General features: G+C 37.8%; 1 long non-coding RNA gene across 1 annotated transcript in view; it reads left to right on the forward strand.

Annotated features, from left to right (window-relative positions):
* The first annotated feature begins 1,439 nt into the window (after window positions 1-1,439).
* Window positions 1,440-27,963, forward strand: part of LOC145992592 (uncharacterized) — a 106,325-nt gene continuing 79,801 nt past the window's right edge. Inside the window, exon 1 of the long non-coding RNA XR_014442173.1 lies at window positions 1,440-1,479. This is a non-coding gene — a long non-coding RNA (uncharacterized LOC145992592). The remainder of the gene's footprint in view (window positions 1,480-27,963) is intronic.

A 27,963-nucleotide genomic window follows, 5' to 3' on the forward strand; every position in this document is an offset into this window, starting at 1 on the left:
AGCTCTTTGTGCATTCGGAACTCCAAGGCGGCTGTCCTAATTTTCCCTATTGAGGTTTTTGTCAAAGGGAAGGAAACTGGTAACAACAAAATACCAATGTTGCCACCCACACATACGAACAAGTATTCAGTGTTATGGTAGTGTTTATTGCAAATGCTAGATACAGGTTCAGGTTTTTAACTCTGATAAACAAAAGGGAGTCCCCATTAGGAATGCAGCCAAAGGTTATGGTTACAAAAGCTCTTAGTAAACTGTCGATTGATTGATTTGGTTTATTTTACTTCGCATTTCTGCCACATTTGGCTAATCGCGAAGACGAGGATGAGTGATGATATGATGAAATTCATGTAGGGACAACCATGCCCTGGCCGAGATTCGATCCCGAGACGGGATCCCTGATCTCATAGCTCTGTGCTAACCACTCAGCCACGGAGGTCGGCTTAGTAGACTGCTGTTGCAGACTTATACGTCGCAGTTTTATTTTTCCTTAATCATCTCTTAACTTAGAAATAATAGTTCATATTTTCATAGAGGTTTTTTTTAAGCTATTTTTGAGGGTAACTACTACTACAATTGCTCTTATGTCCCTTTATACTCAGTCGTTACTCTGACGGTAGAAGAAAAAATCTGCGACTTGTCTGATACTGGGCCCCGGGTTCGAATCCCGGACTGGGACTGGGATATTTCGGGGGTTCAGGCATGATAGCCCTTCTCCATTACCATTCTTTGAATGTGTTGTTAAAAAAAGTGTTGTCTTTATTATATCCTGTAACTTTTGCTAGTTTTAAAGAAAAGCAATCTATGGTGTTATCAGGTAGAATATTTAAAAAATATATCCCCGAATGCGTAGTGGCTGAAGCTCTAGTCCTAGTTAATACAAAAATCACGAAATTTTTCCATAAACTTTTAAACGCCAAGTACGTAAATCCACGCACAGTCACAACTTATTTTAGAATATTTGTGAGAGATGAACAGAAAATCGAGGCCGCATTTTTTCCAGTAATGTCACTGCTTTTTGCAATGTGTAGGGGCAGTGCCGTCGATTAGGGGGGGGGGGCAATCCTTGCACCACCCTCAGTTTTGGCCCCCACCACTGGTTGGGGAAAACTTTGCCTTTACCTTTGGTGAATTAAGGTGGTGGCGTTATCGTATCAAAGTACAACAGAGAAATTTGTATTAACATAACATTAATAAATTTATCTTTTGAATTCTAAAATTAATAATTAACGTTCAATAATAATAGTGGAAAGCTTTTCCCACTCTACCCCCCCCCAGAACGTTGATAATCCGCTATTATTAGTTCTTCTGATTTTTTAAGCAGATCTCCTGATTTTTCAGGGGACGATCTCCCGCTTTTTAAAAATCTGACCTGGCAACGCTGGTTTGAAGTACAGCGCCGTAGTTTGAAGTTTATTAACTATGGAGTATGTCTGTATATTCTGTGTTTGATGTATCTACATGTTTGTGACACTTTATTAAGTAAATATGTTATTACTGAAGTTTTTGTGGTAACATTATCGTATGAGGGAAACGGATTCCTTCAAATTTACAGGAGAAAGTACTTACGGAAATCATTTTCTTTTGCGTTGTGGAAGTTCCTGAATGTAGATTTGATCCATTTTAATGTGAATGCGTGTTGTTTTCTGCGAAAATCTCTGTCCGACACGCTGTTTCTGCTCGCGCCATTTGCTTTCTGCACGAGAGTGCAATGTTCCGTGTGTTAAGATGATGCAACCCCGTAGCCAGTGTTTCAGCCTCGCCGTGTTTTCACTAGAACATGACGTGTCGAGTATTTTTTTTTAACTATGCTTGCCTAACCTAACCTAACCTTACGGAAAATGGGGTACTACTTTACTATACCGGAGACACCTATCAATGATTTATTTCGCAATTTTTTACGTTGCTAACGTGCTATTCTGCATTGCGGAACATTTCTTTAGGTGAAATAATGAATTTCTAACGAAAATAATGTCAATTTCTTACATTAACGAGTACTTACTGTTGTTCCTTATTTCCAACAAACCATCCACGGGTAGCCCCAAAAACCATTGACGTTAGCCCAAAAATTCACGATAGCCCCACGAACCATCACGGGGACGAGGTATGCCTACTAGGTTAGGTTAGGCCTGTTAGGTTAGGTTCCATTAGCACTCATTTCGTTCAATTTAGCATATACGGACAATACGAGAGCGTATTGTGCTCTCGAGCAGAAAGCAAATGGCGGCAGCAGCAATAGCGCGTCGGAAATAGATTTTCGTAGAAAACCACATGCATTCGCATTAAAATGGATCAAAACTACATTCCCGAACATCAACAACGCTACAGAGAATGATTTCCGTAAGTACTTTCTCCTGTAAATTTGAAGAAATCCGTCTCCGATATAGTAAAGTGTTACCGAAAATGGTTTTTGGGGCTAATGTCAATGGTTTGCGACGTATTAGCATAATTTCAAATCCGGGCACGAAAGTAGATATTTTCCGGTGAACGATAACACGTTAGCAATGTAAAGAAGTCCGAAATATATGATTTGTAGGTGTTTCCCTTATACGATAATAGTACCGTTTTTATCCTAATAGAAGCTGACAACAGCATATTTGATTTTCTTAATTCTTTTTATGCATTTGTTTTACGTATATTATAGTAAGTCTTAAGGTGTATTTTCGGTTCGGTTTTAAGTCACTCATTGATTAATTTCTGTTTATATTCTAAGCAAGACAGAGTTCAATGCCCATCCGAGATTTTTGTCCTAGTTCTACAGGATGTATTTATTGCTACATTTTATTGTAAATGGCTAGTGATTTTGAATTGATTTTATTTTAGTTGTTGGAGAATGAACGCATAGATTCTTTGGTAAATATGCGATATCGCCCGGACGGATTTCTTCAAATTTACAGGAGAAAGTACTTACTGAAATGAGTTTCTTTAGCATTCTGGGCATTCTTGGAGGTATTTTCTTTCACGGGAAACTAAAAACTTCGTATTTGAATGCTGCCAAACAATAATTAATCACTTTTTACGTAAGAAACTTGCATTGCCTGCCATATTATGCTGCTGTTTCCATTGTGTGCGTGCAGATGGCGAGAGCGTCGAAAGTCACACGGTCTCGTCAGTGTTTCCAAACGTGCATTTTTTATGATATTTTTTTTTTTTGGGGTTATCGTGAATGGTTTTTTGGGGCTATTCGTCAGTGGTTTGTGATGACATAATGAACACGAAAGTAGGTATTTTTCAGTTAAGAAGGTTGAAACACTGCATACCCACTCCAAAACGACAAAACACAAGCACGGTGCGGTGCGATGATCAATGACGAGTGCATGCCATATTGTTACCAAGCGGAACAAGGAAGACAAATAATCACTCGTAATATGAAAAGTTGACACTATTTTATGGAAAAAGACATAACTTCACCTTAAAGAATGTTCCGCAATGCAGAAAAGGTAAGTACCAGTGGTAAAATTAAGGAAATAAATGAGTTTAAGGTGTCCGGGCGTTATCACATATTTACCGATTCTTTTTGCATTTGGCATAATAGCATAACCAAAAAGTTGAGTGCTGTTCTTATCACTCAAGAAGAGTTTGAATAATTCCTTCTGATATTGAGCTGCATTGACCCACTGTACTCCCTCGAGAATTACGTCGATTTTTGGCATGAGTTTACAATACTGGACCACTCTCCAATTTCTATAAAATTTCGCCTATTTACTAATTTCGGTGTCCTGATGACGTATCTGTAGTTCATATTTGGCGGCCACTTGTTAAAATTGTACATTTACGTGTAGAACTTGTAAAATAACCTTGCGATTTACCACGGTGATTGTCCATACACAGCAATTCAGAACCATCTTTCTTTCGCAATTCGTTAATGGTCTTCCTTTACGCACAACAATCTTGCTGACGTCAGACGAATAATGCCTACGAAGTTAGGTTAGGTTCCATTAGCATAAATACAAAGAAAAATTAATATTTTAGCTACATGTACTGTACCTTGTCTCGCCTGTTGATTTCTTCATGTTGGGAAAATGGCATCTTCCGTGGAGCTATTGTTCTTTTGGTAGGGTTACGTTACGTTAAGAAAACATAGTTTATTTAGTTGTTTTACAGAATAAACGAGTTACAGACATTTCCCAGCTTTAATAGTTTTACCGTTTTACGTAATATAAAACTGGTTCTAGTGTGCTGTAAACACAAATAAGATATATTTGATCTGAAAGTATAGTGCACATAAGGAAAATACACATTCTATTCCGGACTACTTTCATTCAGAGGTCTGATCGTATCTGGTGTCCTTGCTATTGTGTTATTGGGTCATTCTCATGTGGTATCCTCACATGTAGAGCTGTTTGCACATGGACTAGCTGATCACAATTCCCAAATTGCAACAAGCATAACTCCTAGCCTAACAACAATTTGCAATATAAACAAAAATATATAATTTTTGAATGTACTTGCCTTTAAAAAAATGGACTTCTTTCTACGTGGTTTCAAGGGCAAAATGTGTCAAATGGCAGGCAAATTACTTGCTACAAACACTAGTTGTGCACAAGGTATCTCAATGTCCTCCTGCAACAGTCAAACCTCTGGCTCCTGGCTGAAAAATGCAACAATGCTGAATATATCAGAGCACTGCCAAATTTTCATTTCCACAAGCACTTGCAACACTACGCACCTTTGAAACAGAAAACCGAGTCTTGCTGTTGACATGGAACCCAGACACCTTTTTAGTCAAACCCTAGCCTTCGTTTTCTGGTGTCAGGCAAAAATTGTAATGTACTAGGTAAATCAAAAACTAAAGGCAATTTTGTTTTTTCACAAGAATAAACAAAAACTGGGTGTGTCTGACGTCACCACGTGTATACTTGGAGTGACGTGGAAGTAGGAGTTTCCATCACTGCCCCATTCGGTTGAGTGTTGCGGAGCAAAAAGGTCACACGTATGGACGCACCACTCCACAAATGCACCATCAAGGAACAGTGAGTCATAGTGCACTTTCTGTGGTCGGAGGGAGTCAAACCGGCAGACATTCGCTCTTTCTGAGGTCGGAGGGAGTCAAACCAGCAGACATTCACCTTCGGTTGTTAGCGCAGTATGCATGACTCAACGAAAGGTGTATGAGTAGGTGGACCACTTTAAAGCTGCGTGGTCGTCGGTTCAGGTCAGATGATGAGGTCCAGCAGGCGGTGCTGGCGTGGCTTTGTGACCAACCAAAAACCTTCTTCGTGGATGGGATACAGAAGCTGATTGCACGATATCAAAAGTGCTTTGCCGTGCAGGGGGCATATGTAGAAAAGTGATATGTGTAGTTCTTCTTGTGTGGAAAGAAAGATGTTATGTGAGAATTACCTTTACTTTTTGATTTACCCTAATATTTTTGCTAATACAACTAAACCTAAACGTCATGTCAACTTTTGCGCCATTCTTCCATTAAGATATGACTTTCAAAACCAATAACGTTTTATAAAAGCGTTACAAAGCTATGCATAGTACATTTATACCACAGGAAAATGGTGTAAGAAATAGTATCATCATAAACTCTCAATACTCCACTATAATACATCTCCACAAGTTAAAAACAACAGAAGTCATTTGTATGGAACTTAATCTTCGCAAATGAAGCAAACATTTTCACTTTCTCACAGGGATACTAAGGGTTAAGGGTACTGCGTCCTTTAGTTTCAAGTACAATTACTTAGTGATTTAAGAAATATATACCTTTGATGTTACATGATGATAAATTCAAATTACTGTTGTTAGCATGTGTGTGTGTGCTTCATCATTATTAAAGAAAAGAAAATTTCATTCATTGTACTGTTTCCATTGATAATAAATATAGAATTATTGACAACATCCATTGTGAAAATGCTTAACAATGAATAAGTTTCTTCTATTCTAAAATTCCATTATGAATGATATGATATCACTTGTGTAACTGCCTAATTTCACTAATCAACCAGAGCAAGTCTGGGTCATTCCATGTCAAGTGAACCAATGAAATACACCTGACCATCTCTAATTTTATTCAAACTTAATCATCATGAAGTACATCTATAAACTAGGTATGACACGGGAATATTACAGTTAAATCTATAAGTTCATTACACTCTAAAAGGAAAACATAATTATCATACCTTCTCTTCTTTCATGGCAACAACTTTAATTTACTGTATGGTAATTTTCAAGAGCCATGGTTGCTGCATCCATTTCTTCCTTTGAAAGGTAGTAACTATGGGAAGTGGGACATCTGGGTTCCACAAGGGTGAGGATCTGAGAGACAAGCACTTGTAGTTTATATGCATAGTCACTTTTGAAATTAAATGATGGAGAAGGACCAGCAGGGTGCAGAAACTCAACTTTCACCGTATTTGCAGCCTCATTCTTGTCCAAGACTACAGCAAGCCACCAATTATTGTTGTTCTCACATGTCACATACCCTTTCACTTCTGCCAGTTGCAACTTCTGCTTCATGCCTGCTCCTAATATAGTAAAAGTGCATGACTGTTCACTTGTTGAAAATACCTTTCACCGACACTGGGATGAGACTGTGGAATTTATGTGTAGCTGGTATCGGTTTTGCAGACAGAAATCTATCTGCAAGTATTGTTTGTTCTTCATTGTTTAGTTTTTCATTGAAGAAGAACTGTATGGAGTCGATGTTTTCCTCACACCATGTAAACAGCTGTGATGGTGTAATTATTTGATCATCATAGGGCCAGTGCAGGTTGCCCTTCCTGCAAGTCTTTTCACAGTACCACCCAGACCATCACACACTCTTTTCCCATGAGCTGTAGCATGAAAATGCCACTCCGCCGCTACTCCAAAATCATTAACATGGGCCAAATGTTTGAGAAGTTTTTGCTGTTTCTGAACTGCGCAGCTGAACCATCTGAGAAGTAGTAAATTTGTTTCAAATCTAATCAGTATCTATCTAAGATGAGAGGGAAGCTTTTTTTTAAATGAATGTACAGCAACAGTGTCATGCTGCAGACATTCAGAGATACATACAATGCTTTTGAATTTTAGATCATTGTGATCCTTGTAGTAGACTGCTATTGGAAAAAATTGTTGCTTGCTCATTGTTCCAATGAAAAGACTGGGCCTCATCTTGTACTACAAACTAATAATTTTCCACAAAGTCCATACATACCACAGCCTCATTTTCTTCAGTGTTCTGCTTCAAGTAATTGTAATAATCTGTCTGTTTCCTTGCAACAAAAGAATGTCTCTTCAAAACTAGCAACTGTTCACATAAAGATTCTACAAACTTATCTGCAGTTTTAGTGAACGTTACTACAGTAAATTACATCTGTCAACAGATACCCATTGCTTGTATGATATGTAGTCTACCAGTTCATTATCTAGCTGCAACTGTAACTCATCTTTAAAATTACCTACACCTGGACACAAAGGACATTCATTAAGGTGGCATTCTGTACCTTGCGCTATACACATTATCTGCTCTAAACACGATTTATAGTCACAGCTGTGCCATCATTCAGTGTAATTTTCTTGGATTTCAGTACTTGTATCATTTGGTTTTATATTTTGATGTGTTGTGCAAATGCAGACTGTGTGGGCACCACTTCCACCTGCCAAGACACAATGTTCAGGTCGTAAATCAGTGAATTTTGTAAACCCAATCTTATCAGTAGGATTTTCGTTTTTGAACAGCGCATATAGTTCCTTCATGTTGCCCAACACTAGCTTCTTTTAATCATGAATTCTACAGTCACCTGTTGTTATTGAAAGAAAGTATATTTTTTTTCCAGGCATAAGACAGCTGACAGCGTCACTGTTGTAGAAACTGATTACCTTTTCAATGACCCTTTCCAGGTTTAGGATTAGGTGTTGCGAAAAAACCCTTTTCTTTAACCAATGCTTTCGCTTTTCTTGCCATTTTGTTGCTAACCTGAAATCCTCTTTGTATTTTATTCCATGACCAGCTTTTAGGTAGTACTGTTAAAATTTTCAATTTTTCACTCACACATACATTATCTTGTTGAAACTTTTGTTTTAGCTGACTGATCGTTTCACATTATGCATTCTTTTCCACAGTTTCCTCTGCTTCTGTTAGTATCTTTTCTCTCAAACATCTTTTTATTTTCCTATATTTTGTATCACTGTATGATTTCATTTGCAATTTTCTCTTAGCAGCAGGTGATTCTTCTAGAGAGATTAGAGAGTTATTCAAATACTCTAAACCGACATCTATGGACACAAATGCTTCGTCAACATTACTAGGCCCTGGGCTACTGCTATTGGGTATTGGTACTGAACAGTCATCTGCCTCCTGATTTGTAATCTTTTGCAACTTCATTTATTTCCTACAACTGTCACAAATTTTCATACCTGCCACAATGCTGTCTGTAACAGGTTGGAGACTTCTTTTAACACTCTGATGTCTGTTTTTCTTAAAAGGGTTGCAGCAGAAAATCTTTGCTCTTTCACTTACTTTTTCAGCCATACTGGAGAATAACAACAGTCACACAATGTCTAATATCAGTAATAATAACCCTTTTCCTGAATGCTGGCTGATGGAAACAGCAAGCATGTACTTGTTTGAACATGTTCAGACTTGCAGACTGGCTAACTCTCATTGTGGCATGCTATCAGACTGAGGTTGGTCATAATATTTTACCCATAGCGAAATCAGAGGCATAACTTGGGGGTGGGGGGGGGCAAGGGAGAACTTGCCTTCCCCCAATATTTTGAGACTTATAACAACACTTTATAAAAACCTGGTAATTATTAAAACTGTTAAATATGTTATGCAATAGTAGTTTCAAATGAAATTGCATCCAAATATACTAATTTGTACATTTTTTTTAGATGGGCCAAGATATACATTATATATATATATATATATATACAGTGCTCAAAAAAGTTTTGCATATTATGATTGCATGCGGTTTGAGTCGCGATATCCTCAAAAGGTATACAATGTTCATTATGTGAGCAATGTCCGAGACAGAAACCGACATAATGTGATACGTTCTATGCAATTAGACACGTCGTATTATTATACTATTAATATTAACTTAATAATACTCAGCGGTGAACGATGAGACTCTGTGAAGTACACAGACTCCTCTCAGGTACAGGGGTAGTGTTAGGCAAAGACAATATTCACAGCACAGAGAAATAAAACCACATTACTGCAGTATGTATAAACTGAAAGATTTTATTCTTTATTTATTGCAATTATAGTGCAAATATACTTGAGACGAAGACGAGGATTTCGCTTTGTCGATGAATTGACTCAACTAAAACGCATAAACTCAATGCGTGGCTATCGGCAAGCCTATGATCACATAGACCTAGCTTGCGCCCCGAACTACCACACCAAGAGATATGCAATGATAACTGAGCCAATATTTGCTCTTTAGCCTTTTATTTCCAAATTACTCCTTAGGCTAGCTTTATTATTTAACGTAGAATGGTTGCAGTATTGTGCATATCATCAATGCATGGCTATTGGCGTACCTATGTTCACATAGGCCTAGCTTGCGCCCCGAACTACCATACCAGGATGTATGCACAACACCGAGGAGTTCTTTTTAAGTTTAAAAGCTTCGACGATCCGTGGCGAAAAAGTGTGTTGTTTCTTACGCGATATCCTCGCTTTTATACTATTTTCGAGAACACAGATTAAAGTACAGATGAATCACTCACTATCTACAAAAGGATACTATCAACAAAACTGACATCTATACATCCTTAGAAATACAAATTCGTATAGTGCACTCTTGCAAACATGAAGATATATTAAACTACTCATAACAGAGCATAAAATACAACAAACATTAAACAAAATATATACATTACTAATAAGGTGCAATATTACATAGAATAACAAGGAAATTACGCTTTCTTTCACAAAATAAATATATTAGTGACATATTTTCTACTGGTGACGTCACATAAAAATATGGATCATATCATCTGCCCCTTCCTTTCGGAAACTAAGTTTCAGGAAGGAAGTTATCTACCTGGAGGAAATTTAGTTTTAGAGTACAAACTCTTTCTTTTTATCCTCCGAGAAACGCACCAGTTTTATGTTATCCAAGTTAACCTTATCATATAATTCTTTAGTCCTTGGAATTAACAATGTCACAACATTATTTTCCACTTTGTCCACTAGATAAGGTCCTATCCACAACATAAATAACTTTTGAATGGTCCTATCTAGTGAGGAGCTTAAGGAATGGTTTTTAACCATCACAAAGTCTCCAACTGTCACTGTCTTGGCGTTTCCCTTCTGTTTTAAATCCTTCGACAACTTCTTTTTCTCCCTGACTTGGGCTAAGAATAATTTGGACTTCCAATCCGGTTGGGCTTCTTCCCGTTTGGGCCAATTGAAATGTGTTAGGATCTCTCTGGGTATAGGATGATTGAAGAATAGTTCAGCAGGCGAATATCCAGTAGTTTCGGAAATAGAATAATTAATTAACCAAACAACTTTTGATATGTATCGCGACCAAGTCTGATGTTCTCGATAACAAAATAAACGAAGTAATCTGACTATCTCTTGATTTGCTCGTTCTACCATGTTCCCCTTTGGATTGTAAGCTGTTGTGCAAACATGATGGATACCACGGCTTTTGGTAAATTCTTTCCACTGCTTAGAGGTAAACTGAGCTCCTCTGTCGCTTAGGGTAAACCTAACGTTTGGATAGTGAGCAAAATATCCTCTCTGAAGCGTGTTTATAATTTCTGTGGTGCTGGCAGTCCATAAAGCATATGCGGAGACAAAACGTGTACCCACATCAATAAGGCTCAAGATGTACTGGTATCCATTAGAACAAGGAAGCTTCCCAATGAAGTCCAGAGAAAGCATCTCGTGAGGTTGCTTGGGACTGATATGAAGGGTCTCCTTGAGTATCCCCAATTTGTCGTCTGGTTTACTCTGGGCACAAATTTCACAATCTCGGATGTACTGTATCACGTCATCCTTCATGCCTTTCCAGAAGTATCGTACTGCAAGTTGCTTCAATGTCTTGGATACTCCAAAATGTCCAGCTTCATCATGAATTACTTTCAAGAGAGGTTGCTTCATTACCACCGGAACACACAATTTCCAAAGGAACTGATTATCCGATCCTTTCTTAAATAAAATCCCTTCTTGAATGCGATAGGAACGATGCAATCTGAGGTTAGGTTCCTGAGAATTTAGAGATTGGAATAAATTTTTGCAGAATTCATCTTCAGATTGTGCCTCTCTCCACTTGTCGACGTCATCTATTTCCCCTCTTTCTGCCCACAGGTAGTTTATTCTGAATGTCTGCTGGCTTTTTTCAGGATGAATCTGGGGTATATCATCAGCAGGATACCGAGATAAAATATCTGCCAGATCGTTTTGGCGACCAGAGACGTATACTATTTTATACTGGTACTGTTGGAGTTTTAGAGACCAGCGAGTCAAACGACTGTTCCAGTTACGGGCGTCTTGTAACCATACCAACCCTTTATGATCACTATAGATAGTGAAGGGCCTACCTTTCAAATAAACAGCATACTTCTCAACTCCAAAGATTATGGCCAAACATTCTAACTCATGGATGGAGTTCTCTTTCAGTTTTCGGCTTGCATACTGAATGACTTTTCTCTCTTCACCAACCATTTGGAAAAGAATACTACTCAATCCTTTCCCAGAAGCATCGCATTGGATACAGAATTCCTGTTCAAAATCAGGCTGTGCTAATTCAGCATCTCTTACAAGTTCATTCTTCAGTAGCTGGAAACTTTGTTCTTCCTCGTCTCCCCAAATCCAACGTTGATTTTTACCCAACAGCTTGGTGAGCGGTTCAGATTTAGCTGCAAAGTTTTCAATGAATTTCCGCCTCCAGTTGGCGAGGCCAAAAATTTTCCGAACATCCTTTCTAGTTTTAGGTTTAGGAAATAACTTAACGGCTGAATTTTTGTCTGGTTGGATTTTGATAGCATCTCCAGAAACAATGTGACCCAAGTAGGTAATTTCCTTTTTGACAAATTCACACTTTCGTAGCTTTACAGTCATCCCCACTTCTTGGAGTCGCTGCAACACTTCGTCCAGATGTTCGAGATGCTTGGAGAGTTCATTGTCGAAAATCAGCAAGTCATCCATATATTGAGTTAGATACTCTTCGGTTTCAGGACCAAATACAGCATGCATGGCAGCTATGAAAATTGACACAGCACTAGAGATACCAAAAGGCATTCGAGCAAACATCCACTGACGTCCTTTATAGGAGAAGGCAGTACATGGTTGGCAGCGCTGCACTCTCAGCAACTGCAGACGGATGACCAGCTGTTCGAGATCCAGTTTCTGTTTCCGTTTGGCGGGTAACGTGCATGGTCTCTAACTGATTCGTAAGTTGTTCTACTTGAGTTTTTATTTCCTCAACGTCCTTGCTTCTTTGAGACATAACTACTGGAATCTGACTAATATTTTCTTGGACCTCAGCCCGGAACTGTATTTTGTCAGTCTCGGCCTCGGCCAATATCTGTTCCATCGTCAGCTGTTTTTCAATAATCTTATTGCACTCCTCAGTGAATCTCGAATTAATGTCCTCTATATCGATGCAAACACTTTCCGTGGCTTTATTAACATCGGCTGCCAAGCTATGCCGGAAGTCATCAAAGTCTATCTCTCTAGCCTGCCGGATTTCTTCAGAGAGTCGCGCCCTTGATTCCTCATTCTCAGACTTCAGTTGTTGAATCTCACAGGCCATCTCGCCTATTTCAGCTCTTAATACTTTTAAAGATTCATCGTGCTGCTTACCGATATCATCCTTTAGCAACGCACATTGTCTGAGGATATCTTCCTTTAATATGTCAGATTGTCTACAGATATCAGCCTTCAGTGCTTCAGACTGTTTGCACATATCAGCCTGCAATGTTTCAGACTGTTTGCAGATATCAGCTTTCAGTGCTTCAGACTGTTTACTAATATCATTGCTAATCTCAGCCTGTAATTTTCCAATACTTTCGACTTGTTGTTTGCTAATTCCTTCAATCATTGCTTTTAATGCTTTGAACATATTTAATGGATCAGATGAACTATCTGTAGACAATAATTCACAATCTTTACAAACCAAATCGGTAGACTCGTGGCTTTCAGTTCGAATATCTAGGCCACAACATTCAAAATGTAGAAGCTTTGTACATTTCTTGCACACAAATGTGGTTTTATCTTTATCAATGTCCCGACAACAATCGGGAACATTAAGTCCTGAACTCGAAGTGAGATTTTTATTTGCGCTACGCAAATGCTTCTTTTCCATTTCGAAACGAAATAACTCTGTGCTTTTCAATAAATATGAAAGTTTAGTGCTCTTGCACAATTAATCTCAACTTTAAACAATTGTCTTGCCCTTGTACACTACAAAATCGAGCCAACACGTTGAGCTGCCACTTGATACGTTCTATGCAATTAGACGCGTCGTATTATTATACTATTAATATTAACTTAATAATACTCAGCGGTGAACGATGAGACTCTGTGAAGTACACAGACTCCTCTCAGGTACAGGGGTAGTGTTAGGCAAAGACAATATTCACAGCACAGAGAAATAAAACCACATTACTGCAGTATGTATAAACTGAAAGATTTTATTCTTTATTTATTGCAATTATAGTGCAAATATACTTGAGACGAAGACGAGGATTTCGCTTTGTCGATGAATTGACTCAACTAAAACGCATAAACTCAATGCGTGGCTATCGGCAAGCCTATGATCACATAGACCTAGCTTGCGCCCCGAACTACCACACCAAGAGATATGCAATGATAACTGAGCCAATATTTGCTCTTTAGCCTTTTATTTCCAAATTACTCCTTAGGCTAGCTTTATTATTTAACGTAGAATGGTTGCAGTATTGTGCATATCATCAATGCATGGCTATTGGCGTACCTATGTTCACATAGGCCTAGCTTGCGCCCCGAACTACCATACCAGGATGTATGCACAACACCGAGGAGTTCTTTTTAAGTTTAAAAGCTTCGACGATCCGTGGCGAAAAAGTGTGTTGTTTCTTACGCGATATCCTCGCTTTTATACTATTTTCGAGAACACAGATTAAAGTACAGATGAATCACTCACTATCTACAAAAGGATACTATCAACAAAACTGACATCTATACATCCTTAGAAATACAAATTCGTATAGTGCACTCTTGCAAACATGAAGATACATTAAACTACTCATAACAGAGCATAAAATACAACAAACATTAAACAAAATATATACATTACTAATAAGGCGCAATATTACATAGAATAACAAGGAAGTTACGGTTTCTTTCACAAAATAAATATATTAGTGACATATTTTCTACTGGTGACGTCACATAAAAATATGGATCATATCAAATGTCCCAAGTTAATTCGATATTCAGCAGATACAGGGCAGTAGATGCCACATGATCCCTGAGCAGATTTGAAGAAGCAGCCCGATGGGAGGCATTATCCGTGTCTTATCCACACTTGTGAGTTGGAAACTGCACAGAGAGCGGGTGGAAAACGAAGGGCAACATGCCTCGAGCAACCATTTCTGCTACACAGGGAAGATCGGTACTTGGTGATTTTGGCACGTTGTAGACCCACTGCAACTGCTGCAAGTTTGTACCAGGATCTGCGGAGGGCCTCAGGAGCGAATGTTTCCAATCAGACAGAGTGGAATCGACTTCATGATGAAGGATTGACGTCAAGAAGACCCATAGCCAAGGTTCCTCTGAAACCACACCATAAGAGAGACCGTGTAAGGTGGACAACAATGCACAGTGAATGGAGTCAGGAACAGTGGGAGCACACGCTCTTTACAGACTAGGTCACCCTCAGTTTGCACCCGTTAAGCAAAAGCACAAGGGTTTGGAGACGATCAGATAAGAGATTGAACGAGCGCTTCATCCAGGAACGTCACCAGCAGCAGGGGGGCTCCATCATGTTTTGCGGTGGAATCATGTTTGGTCAACTTACACCCCTAATTCCTCTCCAGAGTCACGTGACTGGTCTGATGTACAGAAACGCTATTCTCGAACCCGTGGTAGCAGGTTTCTCTACAACTGTGGGGGATGGCTTCACGCTGGTGGATGATAACGCTCGACCACATCGAGCCAAAGTGGTTCAAGAGTTCCTTGATATGCATGGCATTCGACGTATGGTGTGGCTGGCGTATTCTCCAGACATGAATTGTGTGGAACATGCATGGGGACACCTGAAGCGAGCAATTGTCAGCCACGAAAATCCTCCTGTGAACAAGGTGCAATTGCGGGAGGCTGCCATTCAAGAGTGGGACAGTCTTCCTCAGGAAAAGTTGAATGCTCTTATCCTTAGCATGGCCCACCGTGTTCAAGCATGCCTTCGGGCTCGAGGTGGCTATACACGGTACTGAACTCCCATCTGTTGATGCCAAGCACGCCTGCGAGCCATAGGTACACGGTATTACACTGCCTTTCTTTTGTGTTTCGCATCACACACTTTCAATCTTGTGCTTCTGGTGTGATTTTGTTTCATCTGCATGGCTTCACTGTTTTCTTTCTGTTTGTATGTCTCCCCTGTACTCTTGAATATGATTCCATGTATCTAGTACAATAAAATGATCACAAACCCTGAATATGCAAAACTTTTTTTTGAGCACTGTATTTATATATATATATATATATGGATAAAAGCAAGGAGGGCTAAATAAAGATCCAAGAAGGAGAAAGGAAACACTCGCTGGACAGTGGAAAAATTCAAAATTTTCACTAACTTTGTCGTAGCATCTTCGGTGTTTTAAATTTTTTATATTGATTTAAAATATATTTTAAATATTACATTTAATGTTTTTAAAAAATTAAGTATATTCTTTATTTTTTTTAACAAATATTTGTTAAAAACGTGCCCTCCTCCCCTAAAAATCAAGACCCCAGGTTAACCTCCTTTCCTACATACCTATTATTTCACCATTTGGCCAATTTGGTAAACACCATAGTCCCTTTACAAAGGAATGGAATTACATTGCAATATTCCCCTGTCATATGATCTTACCTAGTGTTTGTTTATACATGTCAAAAACTATGATCCCATTGCGATCCCATATCAAAACTTCTATGACTTGATGTTGAAATATGTATGTTTCTAAAAATATAGGGTTTTTGAAGAACCCTATTTTCAAAACAAGTTTGAATGACCTTGAAATGAAAAAAAAAATTCAAAAGTAGTCATGTGATATATCCAATTAAAGCTCATAGGAAAGGCAACAATTTGATTCTTATTCAACCTTCTACTGTACATCAATTCTAGCTTGATTTATGAGTTTTTGTGATCCCATGTGTGCTGAAAATTGCACTTTTTCCCCCCATATTTCAGAGGGTTTTAACTGGAGGACTACCTCAGATACAAATCTGAAATTTTACATTTCTTCCTACCTTAGGTGGTACTTCATAACAACTAATTATGAATAAAATCAGAGATGGTCACGTTCAAAATTGACCAAAATTTGGTTCACTTGACATGGAATGACTCGTCCAGGAATCACAAAGTGTCACATTTCAATTTGTGCAATTTTTATGATCAATTAGTTTCAAACAATGTTTAAAGAAAGTATGGTATATCTTGTGGTATAAAAAGGGGTCATAATTAAGATATGACTATTTGTGACAAGTGTGACATGTGCAAATGCTAAAGATATGACACATTTGTTAGTGTTTTTTCATCATGGAAACAGGGCTTAATTGTTCTGTAATTTTTCAATTTATGAACAAAGTATATTATTATAGAAGTAGAACTTTGATATTGTGCTTCAATACATTTATTTGTCTATTTTCACCTGATTTAGGTGGAAACTCATTGAGGATGGCAACGAACATAGTGATTAATTCATAAACATTTCTGTCAAACTTTGACAAGATGATGATGGTTTCATACCATTAGCAGCAATCACAGCTTTTAGTACTTGTATACCATGAAATTGTAGTTATCAGATCATCATTCATAAAATTGTGCATCTTTCTGGCATTTAGACATGTGAATAACTTGTTGTAAATCACAATCTATGCATGCATCTCACATTGTTACTTGAGAGGGAAAGAATTGTCATGTCCTCTTTAATCAATCGCAGTCTGATAATCTCTATTTTTTTTTTTTTTTTTTTTGTAGATCAGACATATATTTTCATTTCCACTATTACAGCTTCCTCAGAGACTGCTCAGTACTTATAGGTTTATGTAAAATTAAATATCTTTTTTGAAGGCTTTAGTAAGAATCACCTCTCCTCTTTATTTCCAAGATGCTTGACTGCTTCTGACAACTCTTCCTGATATGTTAAAACTATTTTTTTTTTTAAAAAAAGGTATTGCATACAACGAGTTTTTCATTAGTATAGAGGAAGGAAGAATAGTTTTCTAATGACAAAATATTTCATTGATGTTTTTTCAAATCTATGATCTGAACAGAAACAAACCTTGCAATAATTCTCTTTTCAAGTGAAGATCAGAGGTTTCACAATTGAGGGAGTACAATATTGTTCTTGTTCAACAGAAATTAGCCGAAATATTTTTCGTTTTTTCATTCACACAAGTTTGTTACTTAGTTATCACAGATGCTGATGAGGAACAAACTTATTTGTTTTAAGATTTCAAACCTTGGTTCCTTAGTCTTTCAGCTTCTTTATATTTGTTAATTTTGTAGACCAATCTTGTGCTGACACTTGTGGCCCTTCATTTATAAATGTTCAAGATTTTTTGGCTGATACCCAATTATAACACCATTAAGCCTTGTTTCCATAATATGAAAAACTAAATATGCTGACCAAGGCAGAAATTTATTTTATTATAAAACATAAATAGAGAAGAAAGGTGAAGAAGACACAATTAACTGGAATGAAGGACTGAAGATAAACAAAGAATGGAAGAAGGTGTTAGAAAGAGTGGAAAGGACAAGAGAGAAAGAGGAGAGAAGGAAAAAGAATGAAGAAAAAAAAAGAGCATGAGATAAAGAGTCCAACCACATTCTAAATGGAAGAAAATTTTTAGCCTTTTAGGTGAAAGTACAGTTGACAAGGGAAATCCACCTGCTAAAATGTTCCAGAACAACTTTCCAATAGTCTGGAGGGGAGTAATGTTTGTGTATATATATCCTCCTGTTACATTTGCACTTGGTGCAGAGTCTGAAGAAGACCTTGCTAGAAGGTTGAAACGTTACATTCAATTTATGTTTTATAATAAAATAAATTTCTGCCTTGGTCAGCATATTGAGTTTTTCTGATACCCAACATCGTAATTGGTTTATGATTTTTGCAGTTTACATTGTTCTTAAATTCCCAGCACACTGAACACATACACTTGGTACATGCTATTAAGATGGCTTCCATTTTACATTCATGAACCTTACATGACAGTTGCATGCATGTAGAATTTTTAACATCACAAACACAGAAGTCACGAATACAAGCCGAAATTCTGAAAGACAGGTTTGCTTGTTGAACATTTTGTCTGTGACGATAGGAACAACACTGCCATATGAAGAACCCTGTTGTTTTCATCCTCAATAGCATGCACGGTTCCCGTATACCACTTTTCATCTAGGTCCCAATACATATGAACTTGAGAACCTGTTTCCAGGTTCGATACCCGGTGGAGGCACATAGTGGTTCGGATCGCACTTTAAACTATATGTCCAGTTCCGATTAGCCTCTCTGTACATAAAGTGGACTTAAAACAACAAATAATTCAATTTAGAACCTGTTTTAAAGTATCTTCACTACAAGAAATTAAGTCTTTGGTAGATACAACATTCTTCATGTACCATCTTCCCTTCAAACTAAAATATCTAGTAACAAGATAAAACCAAGTAATATAGGTAAGCAAATACCTTCTCAAAAATGGCTGATAGTTGATGGATGTCATTTTGCCAGAATGTGAATCCCCCTATGTAATACACATTTATGAAATATCTCAATTTTTTTGAGATACAACATGTTGTGATGGTTTCGAGTTTGGCGATATGTGAGATCCTACTGGTGCAAATATCAAAATAAAGTGTATATCCATCATGTGGGCTTTCAAAACATGGGTAATATGACTCTTCACTAAAACTAACCTTTCTTTTACCATATATTTATGGATATTTTTTCCCCCTTTAGTTTGCAAGATTTGTAGATTGAACTCTGTCATGGAGAAATTTTAAGGCAATACATGGTTATTGGTACTTACCACTTTCTTGATGCAATTTTTGTTTTTTATTGTTTCATTTTACTTTGCATTTCTGTCACTTTTGGCTAATCCCAAAGATGAGGATGAAGGTGAGTGATTATACTGGCTGAGAGTCCAGATGCCAGAGCCTCATTAGTCTGCAAAATTTTGTTCAGGCTGTACTACTTGGAAGGAAGGTGGACATTTTGGTATCTCCAGAAAAGGTCACCCCTACAATATTTGGGTGGTTGTTTGGTAGATAGTTACTTTGAGTAATATATTTGTAAATTTTACTATAATTATGCATTACTTGCACTATAATTCTTACAAAATTGGCCAATTCATTCCAAGTGTTACATAGAAACCTACCCTTATATTATGTGAACCTACTGTTCAGTTTCTCTTCATATATTCTAAAACTCGTTAAGTGGTATTCTAAGTGTATGAGTGTAGCTAAAATATAGTCACCTTCTTCCAGACATGTTCATGTACAAAGGACATAGAAATGGTATGCAAATTGTTCATCACCATTTTCCTTCTGTGTGTTTTCCACAGTATGATGATCATCAGGACTGGGATTAATATGTACTAACAAGTGGCTTTATATGTACTACACTAGTGTCCAAAATTAAAGGAACAAACATAAGTCCTTTCCTCGTGTGATTTTTTTGTTGATAAATTTGCCAAGTTTAACCTGTTGCTATCGTGATTTTTTTTGTTGATAAATCCTGGCAGGGGTGCCCACAGGGGTGTTTTATGGTGCAAGTTGCGCCATCGAGATTTATTGGGGGGATTTTTTCCTTCAAATAATATAAAATTCAACATTTATATCTTTTCCAAAATATATGTAAAAATTTTACACCTTAAATGCACCATATTTAATCCATTAGATGAAGAAATGAAAGTGTTTAGGACATTATCGAAAAGGGGGGGGGGGGTATCGAACTCCTATATATTAGGCCTTAATTGACACGTGGGTTCTGAGGGGAATTTTGAATTAAACTTTGGGGGGGGGGACAGTATCCAACTCTAGGTCTTAGATTATGGCGAGTACTTTAGTTAGAGGGGGATTGAGCATTAAATTGAAGGGGATATATCCAATTCTTGTGTATTACTATTGTCTTGGACTGTTGCGGAAATTCTGGTGTGGAGACTGAGAATTAATTTTTTGGAGGAGGCAATATCTACTCTTCAATATTAACAGTAAGTCTAAAATTGGCATGGGAATTTTGGTGGTAGGATTGAGTATGCAGGGTGGCGACAGACGTGGAAAACCAGGGAAAGTCAGGGAATTTGAGGTATCCAAAAAATCAGGGAAATGTCAGGGAATTTTGTATTGATTGACTTTTTTTTTTTTTTTTTTTTTTTTTTTTTTTGAGATATCGTTATAGATATAGAGAGAAAGAAAGAAGGAGAGAAATTTCCAGAGGGGCAGTACGTTGTGTTAAGCTTCTAAATATTACGTGGAAAATGCATTGAATTATATATTTTTTTGTCCGTATGGGAGTAGTAAGTGGACAGAACTGTCACCAGATGGAGGGGATGGGAGCGGGTGGCACCGTCCGGTAGTTGTCTGACATCGTAGTAAGGCATTTTGTTGGACAAACTGAAGGAACATGGAAACAAATAGGATCCATTGATACTTACGATTTTTGTCGAGTATCACCACCCGACAAAGTATCTCACTACAACATGAAACAAGAAATTGCATGCATGGCACTCTTATGGAATTGATTTTTGTTGGATGTCTTTGGACTGCAACATACAACAAAAATCGCATGCTGATGGAATTTTATTACTCTTCTGGCTCACTTCACCCTATTTAATGTAGCAGTGCTTACAAAGGTTTTCTTTCATCATCCTGACGTATTACTGGTTTCACACAAGTTAACATACTTTTACAATGACATTGCACTATTCTTAGATATCAAGGAGAATCAAACAAAACGGGATATATATTATTGAATACTATCACGAGAAAGTAAAACATAAATCTGCATTGGTGAAAGTTATAAAAATTGACAAGTGCATGCTCCCAACCTCAAATTTATTGCAACACTAGATAGCCGTGGTAGCTCAGTCGTTAGGGCGTCTGACTACCATGCCAGAGGCCCCCGTTAGATCCCTGGCGGGGGAGAACCTGGATTTTTTTTACCTGTTCGAGCGGCTCCGGCACCCACTCAGCGTTGTATAAAGTGGGTACCTGGAGGAAACTCTGGGGGGTAAAGGCAGCTAGGGGCATGGTGCTGATCACATCACCCCAACCTTCAGCCATGATTTAGAAAGTGTGGGGCCCTAACCCCACACTCCCCTATACGCCTTCATGGTGTGGTGCAGAGCACAGGGGAGCACTTTACCTTTTTTCTTTTTTACTAGTATTGCAATGAAATTAACGCCACTCTCTGTCCTGTAGGTTTAAACTCGTGAGAGATGGTCATTAATCTCTCACTGAGTGAAGTTAATGTCCCATATTATGAAATAAAATACTACTAATAAAAAATTACCTAAATATTTTATTATCATATTTAGTCGAATCATTCAATCATAAAAGCATATCACATTCTTCAAGAATTGACTTTTCTCTGCCAACCCTGCTAAATTTTCACTTTTCATCTATTGATTTATATGAGGGGTGCCCAGAAAGTAATTTCCAATTAGTAGGGACCTCGATTTTTCGCAAACGCGAAAACCGTGAAAAATGTTAATTGCTGAGAAGTTGTGTTCATGAATGTGCAGTGATGTCGGGACACATTTTTTGCCCATTCGAAATATCGAAATAACGCAAGTTTGGCATTAAATGCGAATTGTTCGTGTTTTTAGAGATTTTTTTAAAAAAATGTCCTAAAACAACGGAAAATTCCTTGAAATCCAACATTCTCGTGTTTTCTAGGCTTAAAGAAACAAAATGTGCCATATTTGTGTACATAGAATGTGCAAGTTTTCCAACATTTTATTCAAGAGTAAACTATAATGCTTGTTATACATGGAATATTTCCGACAGCCACATTAAATCATGTATTTCCCACTATTTTTTCAACTTCTATGAAAACAATTTGCATCTCAGAGGAAAGTGGCAGGGTTCTAATAGGAGATCGAGTGCGTATCTACCGTCACATGGGAATACCGTCTGTATTTGTCGCGCGAGATGTGTTTTGAATTACCAAGCTAAGTGCGCATCATCGGCATTTGTCGAGCGATAAATAATGGAGCTCAGTCGTTAGGACATCCGAATACCATGCAAGAGACCTGGAGTCGATCCCCTGCGTGGAAGAACCGGGATATTTTCCACCTGTTCCAACTGCTCCAGCGCCCACCCAGAGTCGTATCAAGCACGTAGTTGGAACAAACTTTGGAGGGTAAAGGTAGCCAGGAGCGTGGTGCTGATCACATAACCCCCACCTTCGGCCGTGATCAAGAAAGTTTGGGACCCTAACTCCACACCCCCTAGATGCCTTAATGGCTTAGTGCTAAGCACAGGCGAGCACTTTACTTTTACTTTTACTTCCTCAAAAATCTGTTCCAACATATCAAACTGTCACGAAAATACGTAGACCACGTGACCTACAATTTAAAATAATAGTTTAAAAGCACAATGGAAGTATTAAGTTTTGGTATATTTGGCAGAAAAATGTTCTAAAACAAAAACGCTAATTTTGGGAACGGAACACTAACAAGTCAAAAAAAGATAATGTCAATTTTTGGTGCCATAATATATCGGTATCTGTCACGTGAGATTTATTGATTTAAATTTTTTGGGTGCATCGCCACTTATGGTCATTATGCAACCTTCAGTATATTCAGGGAAAATTCTATTATCTAAAAACCTTACCTTAAAATTAAAAAGGGGGTATGGAACATAACTTTCCCAGAAAAACTTCCAAGATATCAAACTCTCACTAAGAGGCGTAGGCCATGTGACTTACAATTTGAAACAGTAGTGAAAGACACCATGAAGGTATAATTTCAGATATTTGCTAGAAAATGATCTAAAATAAAAATGTGAATTTTATGAAAATAACACCGAATAGTAAGAAAAAAATACAACAATTTAAAAAAAAATCAAGGTCCCTACCGATTAGGCATAAATAAAACATGAATATCAGTAGTAATTTATTGCATTAGTAACAGTGAGTTCTAACGTAATTTTCGGCATAATCACCACCGTTGTTCTGGCATTTGTCATAGCATGGCACTAAATTTTGTATGCCCATGGCATATGTGTCTGACAGCAAATCCTTGTCTTGCCAGAAACCTCTTCAGTTGAACAAAGATATGAAAGTCGGTACATGCAAGTTCAGGGCTGTACAGGGAGTGTTTCAAGATCTCTCACGTGAAGTGATGCAAATGGCCCACGTGTACTCAGCTGTATGGACTTGTGCACATTCGATTGGCCTTCTGTGAATTGTCTGCACCATCGTCTGACCATAGTATCACTCACGAGGTCCGGTCTGCCCACCTCACACGATTGCTGGTGGCTCTGTGCCAAATTCTGAGCTTTCAAAAATCTGATTACTTCACGTAGGTTACATCGCAGTCGGTGGGAGACTGTATGAGAGCTGCAATCTTAACCTAGAACTGTCGTAAAACGGCTGAATTGCGATTGTACCAGATTACAGTTACATGCCACTTCTTCCTGCCTGCATGTGTGTGGTACTCTCTGGCCACTAGTGCTGTGTACAATCACCGTTGGAGGTATTTTCAGGACGCCCCTCGCATATGAACTTTCAGAAGCTGTAATTAACAGAGTATTTCTGTTTTAATGTGTTGTTAGCTAAATCAGGTACCTACACAATGCAATTCTATAAATTCCTACATACCCTTTTCGTCAGCAATAATGGTATAACTGCATGTTGTCAGTTTCACAGTACTTCACTTGGATATACTGTACCGAAGCAGAAATCCCATTGATAACACTGGTCTACATATGAAAAAAAAAATTCTGCTGACTTAGATATTTTAACTGATTCTATATAATTTGAGGTCGCTGATTGCAAATATGTAGTCAGAAAATGTGTATCACGTCACAATTTTTCACAAATCACATTTGAGAATTTTCACAATATTATAATACTGGGCTAAACTCCAACAATTTTCCATATAGATATCTGCACATAATGAAATTATAGGACTATACATAGGTGGCGGAGCTGATAACAGGTATTAAGTTGCATTGTTTGTCAAGTCACATTTCAAAATTTTCAGAAAATTATATCCAGCTACATTCCAACAGCACTTGCAAAGAGAATGCGACGTAGTCAGATGTCCATGCAGAGTATCACGTCACGTTGTTTAACAAACATACGTTTCTATTTTCTCAATAGGGAGTTCTTAATGCACAAAAAGTTTAGTCAATTCCGGCAAATTGATCGATTTGTTTCACGAGCACATACAGTCAACACCTGATGCCTGTACTTATGCTAAACTTAACATACACCACAGAATAGCACAACATGCATACCTACTTAGCCAAAATTTTTTGTTTCTTTGATTTTCTGGAGTAGGTGGCCTCAGGAACGTCACGCTGCAAGCACCAGCAATAGTCGGTCATCATGTTTTCATTCTATCTCCCCTGATATCGGTGCTCCATGGTTTTTATGTCTTGGTGGAAGCGTTCGCCCTGTTCTTCACTTACGGCACCAAGATTGGACGGAAATACATCTAAGTGGCTGTGCAGGAAGTGAAGCTTGACACTCATATTTACTCCTAACTTTTGAAACGTCACCAACAAATTTCCAACTAGAACCTCGTAGTTGTGCACCCTGAAGTTTCCAAGAAAGTTTGTATTGACATCAGAAAAGGCACACCATGCATCTTTCTCTGTGTGGTTCATTGTTTGTAAGAATTCTTCATCTTTCATTAGCATCCTTATCTGAGGACCATCAAAAATACCTGCTTTTACTTTCTCATGCGTCAATGCAGGAAATTTTGAGCAAATATATTTAAAGCAAGCCCCATTCTTATCCACAGCTTTTACATACTGCTTCATTTATCCAAACTTAATGTGCAGTGGAGGAAGTAACACTTCCTTAGGATCAACAAGCGGCTTGTTCTGGATGTTTTTCGCCCCAACTTCAAAGCTTTTCCTGGCAGGCCACAGTCTTCGTACCCAATGTTCGTTCCTTGCTCGACTGTCCCATAAACACAAAAAGCATGGATATTTCGTGAAACCTGCTTGTTGACCAAGTAACATTGAAATGACCTTGAGATCTCCGCACACAAGCCAACTTTAATTTGCATACTTTATCTTTCGAAGCAGTTCTTTCATTGTTTCGTAGCTTTCCTTCAAATGTACGGAGTGGCCAACAGGAATGGATGCTAACTTATTGCCATTATGCAGCAACACATGCTTCAAACTCCTCTTCGAGCTATCAATAAAAATCCTCCATTCTTCTGCATTATACATACATCCCATAGCTTCAATTAGTCCCTTCACATCTGTACAATAGACATATTCTTTGTCCCTTTGAAAATATCTTAATAGATGCTTCTCTCTGTCCCGACACATGAAGGTTTTTCCAGACGCTAACATTTTTCTTTCCTTTAGTCTACACAGGTCCTGCATACTTTATGAGGTGCCCAGGATTTATGTTGGTCACCCAATTTAATTCCGAAATATGCACTATATGCTTTCCTTACAAAGTCAGTAATATGACCTTTGTTTTGGGGTTAACAATGTTCGAATAACTGATTTAAATAATAATCATTATAATATTCCATGTGCTGCCACCTTGTGACCTCTTTACGGACTACGTTGTTTCATTGCTCTAAATATACATCCCTAATATTAGATAATTTTCTATTTTTCTCCGAAACCTGACGTGATAGAAAAAACGGATTTCGGTTTTGGATTTATCACCCTCGAATTACTAAAGAACAACCATCAACCTCCAGTCAGCAAAATGGACGTAGACCAGTGTAATGTAAGGAAATATGACGCTTTCTTTTGTACAATTCAATTGTTTCACTTATATGCAAGAGTTAAGTTGTTTGCTTTACAGTAAAGCGAAAAGTAGCTTTATTCATCAAAAAATGAGTCCGCACTCATGGTTCTTGCAAGAAGCGGGTTCCAAACCTCAGTGGAAATATCAACATATAATACTGAAAATGGATAAGGAGACTGATAAATTACAAAATGTATTTCTTAATCAATCACTCTTCACTCGTATCTCATTTAGTCGTAACTTTAAAATAATCAAGTATTTTATTTTAAAGTTACTGCGTATGATAAAATTCCATAATCCTTCCCTAGCTTGTGAATTGTAATAATTTTCCAAATTCACTATTTTGCAGTTTGAATTCAATTCATAGAGAATAGAGAAATTAAGTCATTTTCTTAGAAGATAATATTGGTACTTAACAAATCCAAACCTGGATCTGTATTAGTTCATTATTTCCATTTGCAAAAACATCGATTTAGTTTAGTTTGTAATTGTCAGGGAAAAATGTAAATTTTGTCCTGGAAAACCTGGAAAAGTCAGGGAATTTCATTTCTGCTTGTTTGTAGCCACCCTGGTATGTTCCCTCCAGGGAACACCACCTTAAAGTAGCACTGACCGTGCGGGCGGAGGGGTTTGTGTGCTTTGTTGAGGCTGAGAGCTATGCCAGCGGTAGAATCTACCGGCAGGGTCACAAATGCTGGACAGGTCTCAGAAGAGAAGCCAGACTAAGGTGTTCTACAACGTCCCATCTTTACCATATCCTATCCTAATATTCCTTCCTAGTCCCAAATATTGCTGCCTTGTAGTCATAGAGGGATCTATAAAGGCTAAGGAAAGAAAACCCTAACAGAAAATTACCTGGTCCTCCAGGTTGGGGGTTGGCGTGAGGCTGACAACATTATCCGGAAAAAAAAAATCAATCGTTCAGAAACCACAACTTGTGCCTCGGAAAGTGGATAAACATGATGACGGACCAGCTAAACGAATAACGGACATGAATATGGCCACGTGGAATATAAAGACAATGCTAGCCCCAGGAAAGATGCAGGAGGTAGCGAGAAATAAAAAAAATGGTATACAGATAGCAGCAGTACAGGAAATTAGATGGGTTGGAATGGGTAGAGTAGACAAAAAAGATTTCACAATGTTTTATAGTGGAACAGAACAAAGGACAGGGCAGAGAGGTACAGGCTTCATAATAACTAAGGAAGCAAGAAAAAGTATACTGCAGTTTGTGCCAGTATGTGATAGAATAAGCAAGCTCAGAGTTAAAGGATCATTCAGAAACATAACAATTATAACAGTGTATGCACCTACAGAAGACAAAGGTGATCAAGAGAAAGAAGAATTTTATGATAAGCTGGAGGAAACATTAGAAGAAACTCCTAGATATGATTCAATTATTATCATGGGAGATTTTAATGCACAAATTGGCAAGGAGGATAGGAGAAAAGGAATAAGTGGAGTCTATACCTTACATAGAGAAAGCAATAATAATGGCAATGTACTCTATCAGTTTGCAATTAGAAACAAAATGATAATAAAAAGCACGTGTTTCCCACATAAAGATATACATTTGGGGACCTGGAGATCCCCAGATGGAACAACAACAAACCAAATCGACCATGTTTTGGTAGGTCACAGATATTCCTCCTCAATCACAGATATTAAAAGTTGCAGAGGACCTAACTGTGACTCTGACCACTTTCTTTTGAAAGTAAAAGTTCGAGAGAGAATAAGAACAACACAACAGACAGAAAAACTAAAAAGAATAAAATGGAATATGCAGAAATGGAAAAAAGAAGAAATCAGACAAAGATACCAAGATGAAATAGCTCAAAAAACACAAAGTTGGACAGTAGAAGAGAGGAGCTCAAC

This window comes from Lepisma saccharinum, chromosome 9 (assembly GCF_977018435.1).
Source record: "Lepisma saccharinum chromosome 9, izLepSacc3.1, whole genome shotgun sequence".
Classification (NCBI taxonomy): Eukaryota; Metazoa; Arthropoda; class Insecta; order Zygentoma; family Lepismatidae; genus Lepisma; species Lepisma saccharinum.